Source organism: Sapajus apella, unplaced genomic scaffold (assembly GCF_009761245.1).
Source record: "Sapajus apella isolate SASKATOON/1434 unplaced genomic scaffold, GSC_monkey_1.0 scaffold26, whole genome shotgun sequence".
NCBI classification, from domain to species: domain Eukaryota; kingdom Metazoa; phylum Chordata; class Mammalia; order Primates; family Cebidae; genus Sapajus; species Sapajus apella.
Window position 1 is genome coordinate 25,233,412 of NW_022436966.1, and position 19,555 is coordinate 25,252,966.

A 19,555-nucleotide genomic window follows, 5' to 3' on the forward strand; every position below is an offset into this window, starting at 1 on the left:
ATTGTATATATGTAATATATATAATATATAATATATATAATATATATATAATATATAATATATTATATATATATTGGAAGCACTGTGGCTTGTAGATACATACATATTTCTAAGGATAGAGATACATAGATTTGTCTATCCACGTATCTCTAATATGTGTGTATATATACACATACAGATGTAGTTTATATATATTTATAAAACACTGGAGTTTCATTTGTAACCTTAGCCGTAGACTGTTTGCAAGACCAGCAGAATCTGTTAAGAGAGTTTTCTGTGAAATACTAGTAAGATGAAGGCTTTTTATGACCCCCACAGTCTGGTATATGTTCTGCTCTTCAACTATTTAATTAATTAATTATTATTATTTTTTTTTTTTGAGACACAGTTTTATTCTGTCACCCAGGCTGGAGTGCAGTGGTGCAATCTCAGCTCAGTGCAGCCTCTGTCTCCTGGCTTAAAGTAATTCTTGTGGCTTGGCCTCCCAAGTAGCTGGGATTATAGGCGCATGCTACCATGCCTGGCTCATTTTTTTGTATTTTTAGTAGAGACAGTGTTTCGCTATGTTGGCCAGGCTGGTAATTATTTGTTGAATTACCTTTGGACCACACTTCAGAAGTTGTTGCAGCCTAGCGATTAAGTTATAGCATTTTTATGTAAGTGATTTAAAAAAAAAAAAAAAACACCAAGATAAGAAAATTAACTGCAGAGTTGGGGTAATTCACCTTGTTTTTGTGGTATTAGCTTTTTTCATTATGTTAATTGTTTTGGCTGTGTATCTAGAAATTGAAGGTAGGAGGACAGGTTTAAGTTATATGTTGCTAGAATCTAAGCAACCTCAATTGCAGAGATAAAACAATACTTTGTTTCCTCATAAGTATGTGTAATGCCACATAGCAAATAGTAGTTGTAACTCCCAGGATGCCTTTATGAATCTTTCTGATTCTACATTGCAACATGTCAGAGGAAATCTGTACTCTATTTCTGCATCATGTGAGAACCTTTAGCTGAAATATCTAGAGTTGAAAAACTGAGCTGGAAGACCTGAATACAGGGAGCTTGACCAGAGTCTGTGAAGTTAAGTTTCTGGTTTTAGGGGGCTAGGAAAGTGTTACATACCAGTCAAAGACTTGTTAATAACACATGCAATGAAACTGGGAATATACCCTTTTGATTGGGTGAAATGTCTAAAAAATTTTTGGTGAAATGCTGACTAGTATCTTGGGATGGTGGTGGTGAAGTGATTTTTTGTTATTTTACATTTCTTTGCTTTTCAAATAATGTATATGGAATCTACAGGGAGGGAAGCTTCGTGAGATTGTCTTTGGCAGTGATTTCATGGGTATAACACCTAAAGGATAGGCAACAAAGGTAAAAATAGACAAGTGAGACATCAAACTAAAAAGCTTCTACGCAGCAGAGGAAGCAGTCAACAAAGTGAAAGGACATCCAATGAAATGGGAGAAAATATTTGCAAACCATATATCTGATAAAGAGTTAATCTGTAAAATATTTAAGGAACTTCTACAACTTAGTGGCAGAAAAACTAGTAACCTGTTTAAAAATGGGCTAAAGACTTTACAATAAACATTCTCCAGGGAAGATATATAGATGGCAAGCAGGTATATGGAAAAAGGCTCAACATCATTAATCATCAGGGAAATGCAAATAAAAACTACAATGAAATTATCTTCTCACCCCTATTAGGATGACTGTTTATAAAAACAAAGGAGCAGGGCGAGGTGGCTTACACCTGTAACCCAGTATTTTGGGAGGCTGAGGCAGGCGGATCACGAGATCAGGAGTTTGAGTCCAGCCTAGCCAATGTAGTGAAACCCCATCTCTACTAAAAATACAAAAAAATTAGCTGGGCATGGTGGTGGGCACCTGTAGTCCCAGCTACTCGAGAGGCTGAGGCAAGGAGAATCGCTTGAACCTGGGAGGTGGAGGTTGCAGTGAGCCAAGACTGCGCTCCATGGTGACAGTGCAAGACTGTCTCAAAAAAAAAAAAAAAAAAAGACAAGTGTTGGTGAAGATGTGGAGAAATTAAAACCCTATATACTGTTAGTAGAAATGCAAAATGGTGTAACTACTATGGAAAACAGTGTGGAGGTCCTCAAAAAATTAAAAATAGAACTACCATATGATCCAGCAATTCCACTTCCAAGTCTTTATTCAAAAGAAATTAAATCAGGTTCTTGAAGAAGTACTAGCACTCCCATATTTGTAATAACACTTTTCACAATAGCCAAAATGTGGAAATGGCCCATAACATGTCCATTGACAGATGAAGAAAAAGAGAGAATGTGGTATATACATACAATGGAATATTATTTAGTCTTAAGGAAATTCTGCAATGTGCAACATTGATGTACTTTGAGGACATAATGCTAAGTGAAATAGGCCAGTCACCGACAAATACTGCATGACTTCACTTAATGAAGTTATCTAAAATAGTCAAATTTATAGAATCAAAGAGTGGAACTGTGCTTGCCAGGGGTGAAAGGAAGGGGAAAATGGGGAGTTACTTGTCAGAAGGCACGAAGTTTCAGTTAAGCAGGATGAATAAGTTCTGCCATATAATATTGTACCTATAGTCAACAGTACTGTATTGTACACTTAAGAATTTGTTAAGAAGGTAGTATTCATGTACGAGAATAAAGTAAAACAAAGGAGTAATAATTTGGCAGGTGACTCATACCTATAACCCCAGCATGTTGGGAGGCAGAGGCAGGGGGATTGCTTGAGCCTGGGAGTTTGAGACTAGTCTGAGCAACATAGGGAGACTTCGTCTCTACAACCCAGTGTGATGGCACATGCCTGTGGTCCCAGCTGCTCAGGAGGCTGAGATGGGAGGATCACTTAAGCTCTGGAGGTCAAGGCTGCTGTGAGCCATGATTGCACCACTGCACTCCAGCCTGGGCAACATAGCAAGACCCTGTCTCAATAATAATAATAGTAATAATAATATATTTTTTTGAGACAGCATCTCACTCCGTTGCCCAGACTAAAGTGCAGTGGTGCTATCACTATAAACCTCTGCTTCCCAAGTTCAAGCAGCCTCTTGCCTCAACCTCCCAAGTAGCTGGGGTTATAGGCGTCCGCCACCACACCCAGCTAATGTTTTATATTTTTAGTGGAGATAGGGTTTTACCTTGTTGGCCAGGGAAGTCTCAAACTCCTAACCTCCGTTGATCCACCTGCCTCAGCCTCCCAAAGTGCCGGGATTACAGGCATGAGCCACCGTGCCTGGCCAATACGTTTATAATTCTGATTGTGATGTGAACTCATACTACTTGATTGATGACACACTACCCATGTAGGGCATTTAAAATTCAAATAAAACCTTAAATGTTACATTTTTTAATGAGGGACATATGCATTAAGTGCTTATTAATTTATAGACATCTGTATTTTTATTCACAGCAACTTTAGGATGATAATTGACTATATTGTTTCTAATAAATTAGAATAACACAATCAGGAAGTCAGTTCAGAATTAAAAGTAGGCCACACTCAGTGGCTCATGCCTGCAGTCCTAGTATTTTGAGAGGATGAGGTGAGAGAGTCCCTTAACCAAGAGTTAAGACCAGCCTACCAACATAGTGAGACCGCTGTCTCTGAAATAAATAAATAAATAAATAAATAATAAAAATTAGCCAGGCCTGGTGGCAGGTAGTGTAGTCCTAGCTGCTCAGGAGACTGTGGCAGGAGGCTTGCTTGAGGCCCAGTAAGTACATATTCGGGACTCTGAACCAGTGCTTCTGTCTTTCCAGGATAAGTTTGCAACTGTAGCATAAATTTCCTTTTGCATCAGATAATGTGATTATAGTAGTAAATATGTACAAATATTTTGCTCACATAGCCTGCTGAATGACGGAAAATGGAAATTTAGTGTGCAAATGAACTGGATAATGAGAAAAGTGGAATTTATTGTTGATCACAACAGGTGGCTATTTTTTCTGAAGGTACCCCGGTGGTATGGATTCATGTCTGTTTAATAATTTTAGTAGGGAATATTTTGTTTTCGCAAAACTGAATTTATCTGTGAAGAAATTAATGACTGTCAGTTTATTAGGTGTTGAAACAGAGTGCTAAGGAAAATAATTTCATCATTATTGGTTAAAAAAAACCACACCTCACTTTCTAAGAGGATTTCTAAGAAGAATGTTTGGGAATAAGTAGGAACCATTTTCAAAAAATGTAGGACTTTGAAACGTAAATTTAGTTCTTAGATTTTTAATTGACTTACCTCACATTCACTTGATTAGTTGTCTGACCATCTTACAGCCTTCTTATAAACCTAAACCAAGAGAAAACAAGTGTTTTCTTGAGAAAGTACACTAAAAAGCCTTCATTAAATGAGATCAACTAAATTTTGCTGTTTTTTGTTTTTTAAGTGGAAGCTACTGATGTGGTTAAGGAAAAATCAGTAAGTGTAGATTCTAGGGAGTAGTCTACATGGTTTTATGAAGAGCCGATCACAGATGTATGTAATGTATTTCTCTGAAACAGTGACTTTTAGTAGCCGAAGAAGGAACAAGAGCAATATAACCGCATTTAAACAAAGCTTTTGTTTTTCCATGAAGCAATCATATTGGTGTTGTATCAGTTGGGAGAGAATTTTAAGAGTTATGTTATATGGAAACTATAATTTATTAAAAAAAATAGTGCTAGCCATTTGCACATAGACACTTAGTGAATGATTGTTTCTCTTTTCCTTCATCTTCTCTGGACCAAGGTGTGTTCATATAATTACTAATTTACATTATTGAACATATTAAATATGTTAATAGAAGATTAAAAACTGGGTGAGGTTAAGTACTCAGCCAAGAACAAATCAAATTACTTTGAATAACCTGTTAAAAAAAAAAAAGCAGATGTGTTTTAATCTGTGTGGAAACAAAAGAAAAAAAAATGAGCAGAGTCTTTGAACTATCTAGCCAGAACTAAATGTAGCAGATGGGGCTACAGTTGATGTTCTGAAGTGTGTGTGTGGGGGGGGTGCTTGGGTGTGTATAAACACATGATACTGTATCATAACAATAAGATTTGTAAGGAAGTGGCTAAAAAACTTATCTTTTTTTTTTTTTTTTTTTTTTTTAAAGACAGAGTTTTGCTCTTGTTGCCCAGGTTGGAGTGCGATGACGAGATCTTGGCTCATTGCAACCTCTGCCTCCTGGTTTCAAGCAGTTCTCCTGCCTTAGCCTTCCGAGTAGCTGAGATTACAGGCATGCGCCACCACCAGCTAATTTTTGTAGTTTTTAGTAGAGACGGGGTTTCAGCATGTTGGCCAGGCTGGTCTCGAACTCCCGACCTCGTGATCTGCCCGCCTCAGCCTCCCAAAGTGCTGAGATGACAGGTGTGAGCCACCGTGCCTGGCTGAAAAACTGTCTTAATGGGAAATTTTAAGTGTTATTCTAAAAAGGAACAGGCCTAAAAGTAACTTAACCTTTCAGAGTGGTTGAAAGTACTTTTTAAAAGAAAAAGATTGCTCAGCTATTTTTTTTTTTCCTATTACATGCTCAAAAGATAGCTAAAGAAAATGAATTTAAGTTATTTAGACTGACATAAAGAACATCTGGTAAATTCTAAAATGGAGCACTAAAGAAGATTATATCCTTTCTTCTTTGGTGTCAGCTTAGTTTAGATACTTTAAAATTATCTTGGAGATGGTAAATTAGTCAGGAATGGTGTTATAGAATATTTGAAATAGAAGGAACTATTGTCCCAATTCTTGAGGTTTATTCAAAGGGATGTTTGGCTTTAGAGTCCAAGTCTCCAGATCCCAGTCAGTAATAATAATGTTACCTGTTCTTGTTCCAAAATTATGTCACCATTCTAGTCATTTTTCATTTTAGTGAATTGTTGGACCTATTCTGTTTATAGTTCCCAGGGGTAGATGGGAGCATGGAATACTATCTCAAAAGATATAAGTGCCAGCAGTATAGATCATTAGTGCCGGGCACCCTAGAAATTCTTAATTAAGTGAATTAAAGAAAGAATACAGATATATATAATCTTTTATTTTTTAAGGTTTCTTTTTTTTTTAAGACAAGGTCTCACTCTGTCTCCTAGCAGGAGCACCGTGGCACAGTCACTGCTCTCTGTAGTCTCAAACTACTAGACTCAAGAGATCATCCTGCCTCACCCATCCCAGTAGCTAGGAGTACAGGTATGCTTCACCAAGCCTGGCTAATTGTGTATTTGAGACAGAGTCTCAGTCATTCAGGCTGGAATGTAATAGCACAATCTTGGCTCACTGTGACCTCTGCCTCCCAAGTAGCTGGGACTGCAGACATGTGCCACCATGCCTGGCTAATTTTTTTTTTTTTTGTAAAGACAGGATTTCACCATGTTGCCTAGGCTGGTCTTGAACTCCTGAGCTCCAGCAATCCACCTACTTCAGCCTCCCAAAGTGCTGGGATTTGCAAATATGAGCCACCATGCCTGTCCCCACAAAGTGTTTTATAGAGACAGGGTCTTGCATTATTTCCAGTTGGTCTTGAACTCTTGGCCTTAAACGATCCTCCCACCTCAGCTTCACAAAGTGCTGGAATTACAGGTATGAGCCACCAGCACGGGACATAGAATTTAAAGGGGAAAGCCAGTTATTTTATTTTCTTTGTTCTTTATTTCCCAGAGGTAACTCTTAACTGTTCTTTTGAAAAAATATATATATTATATATTTTTTCTTCCGAGACAGGTTCTTGTCGCCTTTTTTTTTTTGAATTCGGGGTTTCACTCTTCACTCGTTGCCCAGGCTGGAGTGCAGTGGTGCGGTCTCGGCTCACCGAAACCTACACCTCCCAGGTTCAAGCGATTCTCCTGCCTCAGCCTCCCAAGTAGCTGGGATTACAGGCATGCGCCACCACGCCTGGCTAATTTTGTATTTTTGGTAGGGACGGGGTTTCTCCATGTTGGTCAGGCTGGTCTCAAACTCCTGACTTCAGGTGATCCACCCACCTTGGTCCCCCAAAGTGCTGGGATTACAGGCATGAGCCTCTATGCCCGGCGAAAGATTTACTTTTTAAAAGTGAGTTATTGGGTTAAAGGGTTTCTATTTTTAAGCTTTATTGAGGTATAATTGATATATTTTTAAATGCACTTATTTAATATATACATTTTGATGATTTGGAGGAATATTTGCCTTTTTATTTTTTTTTATTTTTTTTTATTTTTTTTTTGAGACGGAGTTTCGCTCTTGTTACCCAGGCTGGAGTGCAATGGCGCGATCTCGGCTCACCGCAACCTCCGCCTCCTGGGTTCAGGCAATTCTCCTGCGTCAGCCTCCTGTAGCTGGTATTACAGGCACGCGCCACCATGCCCAGCTGATTTTTTGTAGTTTTAGTAGAGACGGGTTTCACCGTGTTGGCCAGGATGGTCTCGATCTCTTGACCTTGCGATCCACCCGCCTTGGCCTCCCAAAGTGCTGGGATTACAAGCATGAGCCACCGCGCCTGGCCTTGCCTTTTAAAGTTTGGTAAATGTTGCCAAATATGTTTTCCAGAAAAAGGTTGCATAATTTATAATCCCATCATTAATGCATGAGGTTAAATGTTATTGAATGAATGAATACATGAGTTACTTGAGAATAGACAGGCAGCTAGTCTTAGGGCTGAAATGATTTGGAAGGACTGTTCAGAGACAGTGGGTGTAGATAAACTATGTTAAGGAATGAGTGTACCACAGATAGAGGAAAGTAGGGGAAAAGGATATTCTTTAATGAGAGGGAATGGGCCAAAGGCAGTGGAAGATTTACCAGGACAGAATTTTTACAGTGTTGTCATACTCTGTTCATCTCTCAGTTCACTTTACGTTGGCATTGGTGTGGGGGGCGGGGAGGAACTAGGCACTGTCTTTTTTTTCATGGTTTTACTCTGTCACCTATGGAACAATCTTTTCCAAGTCTTCTATGCTTTGGCTGTCATTTTTCTGTTATAAGATTCTTTCTTAGACAAACTCATCTACATATTGTTCCTTTTTTTTTTTTTTTTGAGACCAAGTGTTCCTCTCTTGCCCAGGCTGGAGTACAGTGGTGTGAGCTCGGCTCACCGCAGCTTCTGTCTTCTGGGTTCAAGTGATTCTTGTGCCTGAGCCTCCTGAGTAGCTGGGATTACAGGCATGCACCACCACGCCCAGCTAATTTTTGTATTTTTGGTAGAGACAGCATTTTGCCATGTTGGCCAGACTGGTCTCAAACTCCTGACCTCAGATGATTCACCTACCTTGGCCTCCCAAAGTGTTGAGATTACAGGCGTGAGCCACCACACCTGGCCTACACGTTGTTCTTGAGTGAGCCATATGCATTACTACTGCAATTTTTTTTTTTGACACTGTTGTAAACTCAGTAGTTGCTTGACTTCAGTATTTGATTGCTTCCTTTTATGTGTCTTATGTCTTCTTGATATCTTTTCCATATCCCAACCTCAGGTGTTTGCTGTCATTTACCATTGTTGTTAGGGTCATTTATGCTTAATGAAGAATTACCAGTAAATATTTATTTGATAAATGTTTTATATAGTAAGCTTATCTTGTTCACTCTCCTGAATGCTTTCTTTATAATACTGTTAGGTAATGAAGTTTCTGTATTCTTACCAGAATGTGTTTTCTTCATTAATAGATGTCTGATACCGTTATATGGACTTACAGTACACAATAGAATTTATATATTATTTGTAACAAGAAGAACTTGTTTTAGAGTAAACTTTTGTTTACTGAATTTAATTCACAAGTTAGTAATTGGCAACCTTAGCATTAGAATCCATGTGTTTCTGATTATACAGCCAGAATGAAGTTTTACTTACTGTATTATAACGCGTCAATAATCATTTCCCATGTAAAAGCTTTTAAAAAATACAACTACCTGAAGTTACACTGTAAGGAGCAGGATGGTGCTGTGAGTTTCAGCATTGAGATTCTCTGTCTCTTCGAAGACAGCAATGATAAGTTAAACATACACGCAATTAATAATCATACTTTTAGAATGAACATAGATGCATAAATGTGCATCTTCTCTAGAAATTGTGAAAAAGAAGAAAAATGCATCAACCTCTGTTTTCAGTGAACTGAAAGACATTATATATAAACTCCAGATTATGTATATTGAGGGCTATCAAAAACATCTGAGAAGGGACAGAAGCTATTAGTTTAAATATACTTACTGACGGTGAGGGGTTCACATTGAAGTTCAAAAGCTAAATCTCTTGTTTGTAATGACCGGGTATGATGGCAGAAGTACCTGATTTGATTCAGAAAAGACAAAGTAGGGCTGTACAAAACCACGCATGTGCACACAGAGCAACCATGTACAGGAACTAGCTTTTCTCTGTATTTTTTAAAAAATGATTTATTTATTTATTTTGAGGTGGAGTCTTGCTGTCACCCAGGCTGGAGTGCAATGGTACGATCTCAGCTCACTACAACCTCTGCCTTCCTGAGTTCAAGTGATTCTCCTCCCTCAGCCTCCCAAGTAGCTGGGATTAATAGGTGTGTGCCACAAAGCCCAGCTAACTTTTTTATTTTTAGTAGAGGTGGGGTTTCACCAAATTGGCCAGGCTGGTCTTGAACTCCTGACCTCAGGTAATTCACCCCCATCCCAGAGTGCTGGGATTACAGGCGTGAACCACTGCACCTGGCCGAAAAATGTATTAATTCATACACAACTGCTTATCTTTTGGTTTGTTCAAGCAGTCAGCCAGACATTTGCCACAATAATATCTGTCAAAGTGGCTTGCTTTTTTAAACACTTCAGCACCACATTCATCTGAAGGGCACTCCTGACTAAGGCAACTAATTTTACCATTCTCATTCACCTTATGGTATTTCAGGACAGCCAGCTTAACCTTCTTTCTCTTGTGCTTATTCCTCTTGGGAGTGGTATAAGACTTATTCCTTAACACCACCACCAAGTCTCAACACAAGATGAAGAGTAGACTCCTTTTGAATGTTGTTAGACAAATTATGTTCATCTTCCAATTGTTTGCTGTCAAAGATCAGTCTTTGCTGATCAGGACGAATTCTTTCCTTATCCTGGATCTTGGCCTTTACATTTTCTGTTGTATCCGAGAGTTCAATCTTGAGGGTGATGGTCTTCCCCATAAGGGTTTTTACAGAAATCTGCATTTTGGTGGCAGCTTGATCTGAGGTTGATTGAAAGAGAGAAATGAGTTAGATCAGGGGATACAGGAGAAGGCAATGCACAGGGCACTGGTTGGAGAGCGGCAGAAGAGCCCACACACTATTACTTATAGCATCAAAGGAGTAGAGAGTCTTTTTCCTGTGAAGCCTGTATTTCCATTCCTTCCCATTCCCAGGAATCTGTGTTAATAGCTGCTTCAGGAAAATCCAGTTTATTCTGTTATGCAAAATACAAAAGAAGCTGATATGGCAGCAAAACTTCCCAAACACTGAGAACAGTCAATAGTGAATTGTTGCTACACAGCAGATGAAAATTGTGACCCAGTATTTCACCATCTATTTTTTAGACTTGAGTCAAGCTGTAAATAGTTCTACAAAAGAAGATTACAAAGCAGTAATGGTAAGAACTCAGAAAAGAGATGGCAGGGCAACAGGAGGATATAAAATGTGAGTTGAGAGAACTTGGGAAAGAAGTTGAAGAAAGCAGAAGACTGGGGATGAGGGCTCACGCCTGTAATCCCAGCACTTTGGGAGGCTAAGACAGGGAGATCACTTGAGCTCAGGAGTTTCAGACCAGCCTAGGCAACTTGGCAAAGCCCTGTCTCTTAAAAAAAAAAAAAAAAAAAAATTAGCTGAGTGTAGTGGCTCATGCCTGTAGTTCTAGCTACTTGGGAGGCTGAGGTGGGAAGATGGCAGGAGGCGGAGGTTGCAATGAGCTGACATTATGCCACTGCACTCCAGCCTGGGCAACAGAGGGAAGACCCTGTCTCAAAAAAAAAAAAAAAAGTACAGAAATGCAGATGAAATAAGGAGCACAGAAGCAGACTAGCCCCAAGGAAAACATAATAAGAGACACAGGGATTTTAAAATACAGAAATAAAGTGTTTTTTTTAAGTGTTAGAAAATACAGTAGATCCAACAAACTTAGAATTGAAACCCTCATAGAAGAAAAACCAAACGTCACAACAGAACAAGTGGTTAAAAACACAATAGAAGAAAAACTAACTCAGCTGAAACTTACATGTTGAAAGGGCATCTGTGCCAGGGAAAACTGACCAGAAAGATCTTAAAGATTTCCTTTGGACAGCCAGACACCTTCCTAACTACTCCACCCCAAGTCATTCATAAAACTTTGAAATCTGCCTGGCCTTAGAATTCTGCACAACATTCAACACGAGTGGAACAACATTTATAAGAAAGTAAAGTGCGAGCTAAAGATTTTATATCCAGTCACATTGTTCTTAAGGAACAAATAGTAATCAAAGAAGAAAAAAAAAAGAACCAAAAAAAAAAAAAAAGAAAGAAAAAAAATAGTACTCAGAATAATTGTTTATGTGAGCCTTCTTGAGGAAAATACAAGAATATAAACTTCAGCTGACAGACGTGGGGAAATGATCTGTATATAAATTCAGTGTGTAAGCAAATTCAGTGCTCACACACTGAATTTATATGTAGACGTAAAGACTGAAATGTGGGCTGGGTGTGGTGTCTCAAATCTGTAATCCCAGCACTTTGGGAGGCCAAGGCGGGCAGATCAGTTGAGGCCAGGAGTTTGAGACGAGCCTGGCCAACATGGTGAAACCCCATCTCTACCAAAAATATAAAAATTAGCTGGGCGTGGTGGTGGTACACTCCTGTAGTCCCAGCTGCTTGGGAGGCTGAAGCACGAGAATTACTTGAACCTGGGAGATAGAGGGTTGCAGTAAGAGATCATGCCAGTGTACTCCAGCCTGGGTGATAGAGTGAGACTCTGTCTCAAAAAAAAAAAAAAAAAGACTAAAATGTGGCGATCATAATGACAGAACATGATGTTAATATGCTGATGATATAGAAATGATTAAACTAATAAAATTTGAGAGAAGGAGTTGCCCTATGATTACCATAGGGCAACTGATGTTGAAAAAGATGTTTAAACATCACATTCTTTGAAAGTTTATATTTCAAGTATTAGAATTATAAACATATCCAGCACTTTAAAAGAAACATTAAAATAACAAAGAAAACTAAAACAGTTAAGATAATGCTATTAGTTTTAATACTGTTGATTAAATCGAGTAGTGGGAGAGGAAGCATGCTAATTTTAAAACATTATTCATATTGAGGAAATAATAGATGTTGTCTAAAGAGATAGAAATTATAAAGGTAACCATTAGAACAAAGCTATAAACCTTCCTAAATACTGAAAGAACTGCAAATCCATTAAAAATGAAACATCACTTAGTGAAAAAATATTTGTATATAATCACATACATAACAAGACACAGTAGCCCTAAGACCAAACATGCCTTTCTCTCTCTCTCTGTCTCTCTCTCTCTCTCTCTCTCTCTCTCTCTCTTTTTTTTTTTGAGACAGAGTCTCACTGTGTCTCCCAGGCCAGAGTACAGTGTCACAATCTCGGTTTACTGCAATCTCCGACTTCTGAGTTCAAACCATTCTGCGTCAGCCTCCCAAGTAGCTGAGACTACAGGTGCCCGCCGCCATGCCTGGCTAATTTTTGTATTTTTAGTAGAGACAGGGTTTCACTGTCTTGGCCAGGCTGGTCTTGAACTCCTGACCTTGTGAACTACTGTGCCCAGCCCAAACATGTCCTTAACAAAAGATATGAATATGCTTAACTCACCTTTAGAAGGAAAATATTTTTAGATTATATTCAAGGCAAAACTCTGTGGTTTATACAAGATACACGCCTAAGACAGTGATTGTGAAAGATTGATATTTTAAAAGAGAAAAGGTGTAAGATGCAAATGCAAATGAAAAGAATTTAGGAGTGTCATGATTTTAACATACTAGATGGAATTCATACTAAAAAACAATAAAGAGTGGCACTTATTTCTTAAAGGATACAATGAAAATTTAATAACTGTGAATAGCAGTATGTCAGATAACATAACAGCAATCTTGGTGAAGCAGAAATTACCGAAAATACAAGGATAAATGGAAATAAATTCATAGTAGGAAATATTTATGTGAAAGACACAAAACAACCTTCAGCAAATGAAACAATGCAATGTTTTTTAATTTTATAAATTAAAGCACTGGACGTTCTGATTCCAAAGTTCATAAGAGAAAGTAAAGGAGGAAGAGCCAGGAAAACTGAAAAAATGAAATTGGATGTTTTTCACGTAAATACCAAACAGATCAATGAAAAAAATAAAGCTATGAAAGTACCAAAAGAAAATAGAAGCCTTTTTTATAATTTTGGTATGGGGAAGACCTTTTAAACTGACTAAGTCCAGAAATCATGAAATAATTGATAAAAATCTATTACATCAAAAAAAGCGCTCTCAGGCAGGGCACTCTGGGAAGCCAACTTGGGTAGATTGCTTGAGCTGAGTTTGAGACCAGCCTGCACAACATGGCAAAACCCTGACTCTACCAAAAATACAAAAAATTAGCTAGGTATAATAAATTTTTTAACAGGCATGTGCCTGTCATCCCAGCAACTCAGGAGGCTAAGGTGGAAGAATCTCTTGAGCCTGGAAGGTGGAGGTTGCAGCGAACTGAGATTCGAACCTGGGTGACAAAGTGAGATTCCTTCTCAAAAAAAAAAAAAAAAAAGCATTCTCTGAATGGATAAAGAAAATGTATATACATACAGTGAAATATTATTCAAAGTTTAAAAAGAGGGAAATTTTATGTGATGTAACATAGATGAACCTTCAGGATGTTATGCTAAGTGAGAGCCTGCCATAAAAAGGCAATTACCGCATGACCCTACTTATGTGAGATATCTTGAGTAGTCAGACTCCTAGAAACAAAGTAGAATGGTGGTGGCTAGGCTAAGGGGGAAAAGGAAATTGTTCAGTGGATATAGAGTTTCAGCAAAACTTACTTGCAACCAAAACTTATTTACAGTTGGGAATTAGCAAAACTCAGTGGTAATTTAAATCACAGACAAAGGGTAGCTTTCCTAATATACATATAAGAAGTACTTGGGAAAAAAAAAAAGTAGTACTTGGAAACTCGACAAGAAAAAGACCTTGCAACTCCATAAAAAACGAGCAAATATATGGATAGATATGCACAGAAAATTAAATATGAGTGGCTTTTAAGCTAATGAGGCCAGTACCTCATTCACAGTAAGATAAATTAAAACTGTAATGATTATAGTTCCCCTTTTAGGCAAAAACATAAAAGTTGGGCAACATACTCTATTGGTTGTAGAGCTTTGGGGGAAGAGCTGCTCATACATTGGTGTTGAGAATACAAACTGAAATAACCCCTGTGGAAGGCAATTGGTCATTATCTGCCAGAGCAAAAATGTATTGACCCAACAGGTTGAATTTTCTGAAATTTATCTTATACTTGCACACTTACCACATGATACATGTATCAGATTATTTCGTACTATGGTTTGTAATAGCAGAAGGTGAGAATCCAGATGTCCATCAGTAGGGGATTAGTCAAATAAATTATGGAAAAACCATATAATGGAATACCATGCAGCTGTAAGAAAAAAGGCAAATTTCTGGGGCTACATAATTTATATTCATATGTTTTTGTACACGCACAGACTTGGAAAGAATGGACGAGGAAATCTTAACATGCGTTATCTGGAGAAAAGGGAGAGGAACTGAATAAATAGAAAAATTGGGACGGAGATTTCTCTCTCTTTTTTTTGAGACGGAGTACAGTGCCGCAATCTTGGCTTACTGCAACCTCCGCTTCCTGAATAGCTGGGATTACAGTCACCCCACCATGCTGGGCTAATTTTTGTATTTTTAGTAGGGACAGGGTTTTACCATGTTGGCCAGGCTGGTCTTGAACTCCTGAGCTTAGGTGATCCACGTGCCCTGTCTGCCAAAGTGCTGAGATTACAGACCTGAGCCACCACACCCGGCTGAGACTTTTCATTCCTTTAAAAAAAAAAAAAAAAAAAAAAAAGGCGGGGCACAGTGGCTCAAACCTGTAATCCCAGCACTTCGGGAGGCCAAGGTGGGCAGATCACCTGAGGTCAGGAGTTCAAGACCAGCCTGGCCAAAGTGGTGAAACCCTGTTTCTACTAAAAATACAAAAATTAACTGGGCATGGTGGTGGGTGCCTGCAATCCCAGCTATTTGGGAGGCTGAGGCAGAGAATTGCTTGTACACCCGGGAGGCAGAGGTTGCAGTGAGCTGAGGTCATGCCACTGCACTCCAGCCTGGGTGATAGAGCAAGACTCTGTCTCAAAAAAAAAAAAAAAAAAAGACAAAGTGTTAAATAGAAACTGAATACATGAATCTATCAAAATCTGTTTGACAAGCAGGAAGATGCCTCTTAGAGGTCGTCTGCAGGATAGAGACCAAAACTCTACTGTATATTGGTAGACAGATTGAAGAAGGGAGATGAACAGCCTGTTTTTATTACCCCAGAAACTAGAAGAGTGTGAATCAGGAAAATTCTGAAAAAGAATGTATGACTGCTGGTTAGGGATATGGCTTATGTAAATTACAAGTCCAGAGTGGTGGAAGGAGGCATTGACAGCCTTCTGGATAAAAGCTGGGCCTACCTGCCCGTGACTTAGGATCTGGATCTTCAGGAGGAGACATCTGTGGCAATTACAAGACCTCATTCTGGGGTGGGAGGTTTGGGTGAGAGATGGCAGAAAATGAAAAATTGTTAGGATGAGGTAAGCACAGAAGGACACACACACACAGACACCCACCCACCCACCCACCATGTAACTTGGAGTTATAATGAACCTGCCAAGCAAAAATTTGAAAATATACAAGAAAAACTAAATCTAAAATAACCAAGTCAACATCTTCATCAGAAAGAAGAGAGAATGTTTTCTGTGTACTGATACAGAAATATCTCCTAAGTTTTGTTGTTTAGTGGGGAAAAAAGGGAATCATGATACAGTATTTACAGTATGTTTTCTTTTGTGCAGGAGTGGGAATAATTGATATTCAAGTGAATCCTTAGTCTCTAAGTGTAAATAATAGAACAATTTTAAAGCATATGTTTAAGATCCTCAGGGAGGTAAAGGAAGGAATAATAGCCATAAAAGAACCAAAATTACCAGTCTAAGCAACATAGCAAAACCTCATCTGTACAAAAAATGAAAAATTAACTGGATGTGGTGGTGCATACCTGTGGGCTCAAGCTACTCAGGAGGCTGAGGTGGGAGGGATCGCTTAAGCCCAGGAGGTCCGGGCTGCAGTGAGCCATGATTGTGCCACTGTACTACAGCCAGGGCAACAGAGCAAGACCCTGTCTTTAATAATAATAATAAAAAAACAACTTATATTAAGAAAGATGTCATTAGATTTATACTAGACTGAACATGGTCCGTGAAACGGTGATTTGGAAAATAGTATTAAGGAATTCACCAAGAATGTAGTAGGAGAGAAGTGGAAAAAAAAGTATAGATTGAGAGATTCAAACATAAGTTCAATATCCAAAAGAAATTTTAGGAGAGATTAGAGTAGTAGAAAAACAATATTCAATGAGGTAGTGATTAAAAGGTTTCCAGATTTGAAGGTTTCATTTTGAACTAAGTTTTTCTATCAAAATAGCACATTACTGAACACTTGCTTACCAGGATAAATTTTAAAAATCTTCTTCTAGATGCTCAAAAGTGAAATTGTAGATCATAAAAGATAAAAGTTTTTCAAAATGAAAAATGCCACAGTTGCTACACCAAAACATCAGTTACATTAACAACATATTTACCAGAACAGTATCTTCCCAAAGATATGGGATCTTCTTTCCTCAGAATATACAAGGAATATAACTGTTGACCTTGACTTCTGTACTCACTTAAACCATTAGCTGTCAGCAAGAATGAGGCCCAAGGTGAGGAAATACACAAAATGAAGAGCTCCTCACTTACAGAAGATTGATGCAAGAACCAGAGATTGTACTTCAGCAGGAAGAATAGTAAACTAGAGGGAAGGAGGAATTGCACAAAAGAATACAGTGGCAAACAAAGAGTTGGTAAAATATGTTGATAAATCAAGTTGACTTGATTGCAAATATGTATAATATTCTTTTAAAGTAGAATGAAAACTCTAGACAGTAACAAGAAAGTTGGGGGAAAAAATAGAGTTTATTGAGTCAGGAATGCTACTTTCTTGCTTTGTTCACAAAAAAGTCAATAGCACAAAAAGAGATACTGACCAACTTCAGGGTATTTTACCAAAACTAAATAGCTATTTTGTGGCTCTGCAGCCAAACTACCTGAATGAAAGACTAGCTTATTTCTTACTAGCTGTGTGACATTAAGGAGTTACTTCACATTTTTTGTGCCTAAATTTCCTTATGGTATAAATGGGGATGACAGTAGTACCTTCTCATAGCTGTTGTGGGGAGGATTAAGTGAAATACATATAAAGCATTAGAACACTAATGAGTACTACTCTATACATGTTTGCTGCTGCTGCTGTCTTTATTTCTTTTTTAGCTTGAGTAACCACAAAAGAAATAGAAATAAAATAAATGTCTTCCAGACTGGCAGAACTAAGGGAATGAAGAAAGCTTATCCCTTGGTATACCATCAGGATCAGTTGGAATAATTTTTGTTTTTTATTTTCATTTTTGTGCAGTACTATTTATAAGGGTTAATATTTTATGACTTGTATTCTTAGAGATCTACTGAAGAACAAAGAGAAAATTTATTTTCAAAAAAATTTTGTTTTCTGTCTGGGTACAGTGGCTCATGCCTGTAATCCGAGTACTTTGGGAGGCTGAGGCAGGTGGATCACCTGAGGTCAGGAGTTCGATACCAGCCTGGCCAATATCATGAAACCCCATCTCTACTAAAAATACAAAAATTAGCTGGGTGTGGTGGCGGGCCCCTGTAATCCCAGCCACTTGGAAGGCTGAGGCAGGAGAATCGATTGAACCCGGGAGGCAGAGGTTGCAGTGAACTGAGATAATGCCACTGCACTCCAGCCTGGGCAATAGAGTGAGACTCCATCTCAAAATAAAAAATTGTTCTATCTTATAGTTACCATATGAGCCCATTAGACCCTTTTTTATAAACCTAACATCCATTATGGGATCCTAATAATCTTGCTTTTCTTATATATTGAAATCTTTTACTATTCTGGGAATTTTATCATTACTCATCAATTATTTATACTATGCCCCCCGCCGAAAAAAAAAGACAAAAATAAGAATGGTAGAATCTCCTAGAAGGAAGATGCAGTAAATAGTTATTTTCAGTTTTCTCATTGCATTGCTTAAATATCACATCCTACTTCAAAAAGGTATAAAAAAATTTAGGAGACATACAGTTTAGAAGATAAATGCAAAGAGAAATAGCACTCTAGACTTAAGTTGTCCAGTATGGTAGCCACTTGCCACATGTGGCTATGTATATTTAAATTAATTAAAATTAATAAAATTTAAAATTCCGTTCCTCCTCATGCTAACTTTTAAGGGGTTAAAGCAGGAGAAAAATACAACTTTCAATTACTCTCACTTTACTGTGGCTGGCTACCATGTTGGACTACACAGATAAGGAACATAGTGATCTTTGTAGAAAGTTGTATTAGATTTTGCTCTTCTATACTCTAATAAAATGATAGTGAAATGGAGCATATAAGTGAAGTCTCATACTATGATTCTTGAGATGATCATATCTTATATTTTCTCAAGACCTAAGGATTGAATGCACAGGGTGATTTAAGGACAAAAAGAAAATATGGTATTTTTATCCAGTTAGTCATTCAACAGGAATATTTTGCAACACAAACCTGAACCATCTCTTTTTGCTTAAAAAAAAAAAAAAGTCCTGTGACAGTGTTTTTTAAATTTTGTATATGGCCAGGCACAGTTGTTCATGCCCTCATAATCCTAGCACTTGGGGAGGCTGAGGCAGGCAGATCGCTTGAGGTCAAGAGTTCGAGATCAGCCTGGCCAACATGGTGAAATCCCATCTCTACTAAAAATACAAAAATTAGCCAAGCATGGTGGTACATGCCTGTAGTCCCAGCTGCTACGAGGAGGCTGAGGCACAAGGATTGCTTCAACCCAGGAGGTGGAGATTGCAGTGAGCTGAGATTGCACCACTGCACTGCAGCCTGGGTGACAGAGCAAGACTGTCTCAAAAAAACACTTTTTTAAATTTTGTACGATGTTTGTGTGTAAAATTTTCTTAGTACAAAGAGGTGTTTGCTATATTTAAATTCCTATTACAATTTATTTTAAAAGTTGTCTTGCACTGTCTCTGTAAATTATTTGTAAAATAGGCTGGGTGTAGTGGCTCACACCTGTGATTGCAGCACTTTGGCAGGCCAAGGCAGGTGGATCATGAGGTCAGGAGATCAGAGACCATCCTGGCTGACATGGTAAAACCCTGTCTCTACTAAAAATACAAAAAATTAGCCAGGTGTGGTGGCACGTGCCTGTAGCCCCCCTACTTGGGAGGCTGAGGCCAGAGAATCGCTTGAACCCAGGAGGCAAAGATTGCAGTGAGCTGAGATCACGC

At 38.3% G+C, this 19,555-nt stretch overlaps 1 protein-coding gene, 1 long non-coding RNA gene and 1 pseudogene across 4 annotated transcripts in view; 2 read left to right on the top strand and 1 right to left on the bottom strand.

The window, feature by feature from the left end:
• Positions 1–19,555, top strand: part of FBXO11 (F-box protein 11) — a 97,473-nt gene that overhangs the window by 12,410 nt on the left and 65,508 nt on the right. The gene's annotated exons all lie outside the window — the stretch shown is intronic.
• Positions 9,551–10,762, bottom strand: LOC116560661 (annotated as a pseudogene).
• On the top strand, positions 10,828–11,606 carry LOC116560662. Its single transcript, XR_004273067.1, has 2 exons — positions 10,828–11,523; positions 11,570–11,606. It is a non-coding gene; the product is annotated as an uncharacterized LOC116560662 (long non-coding RNA).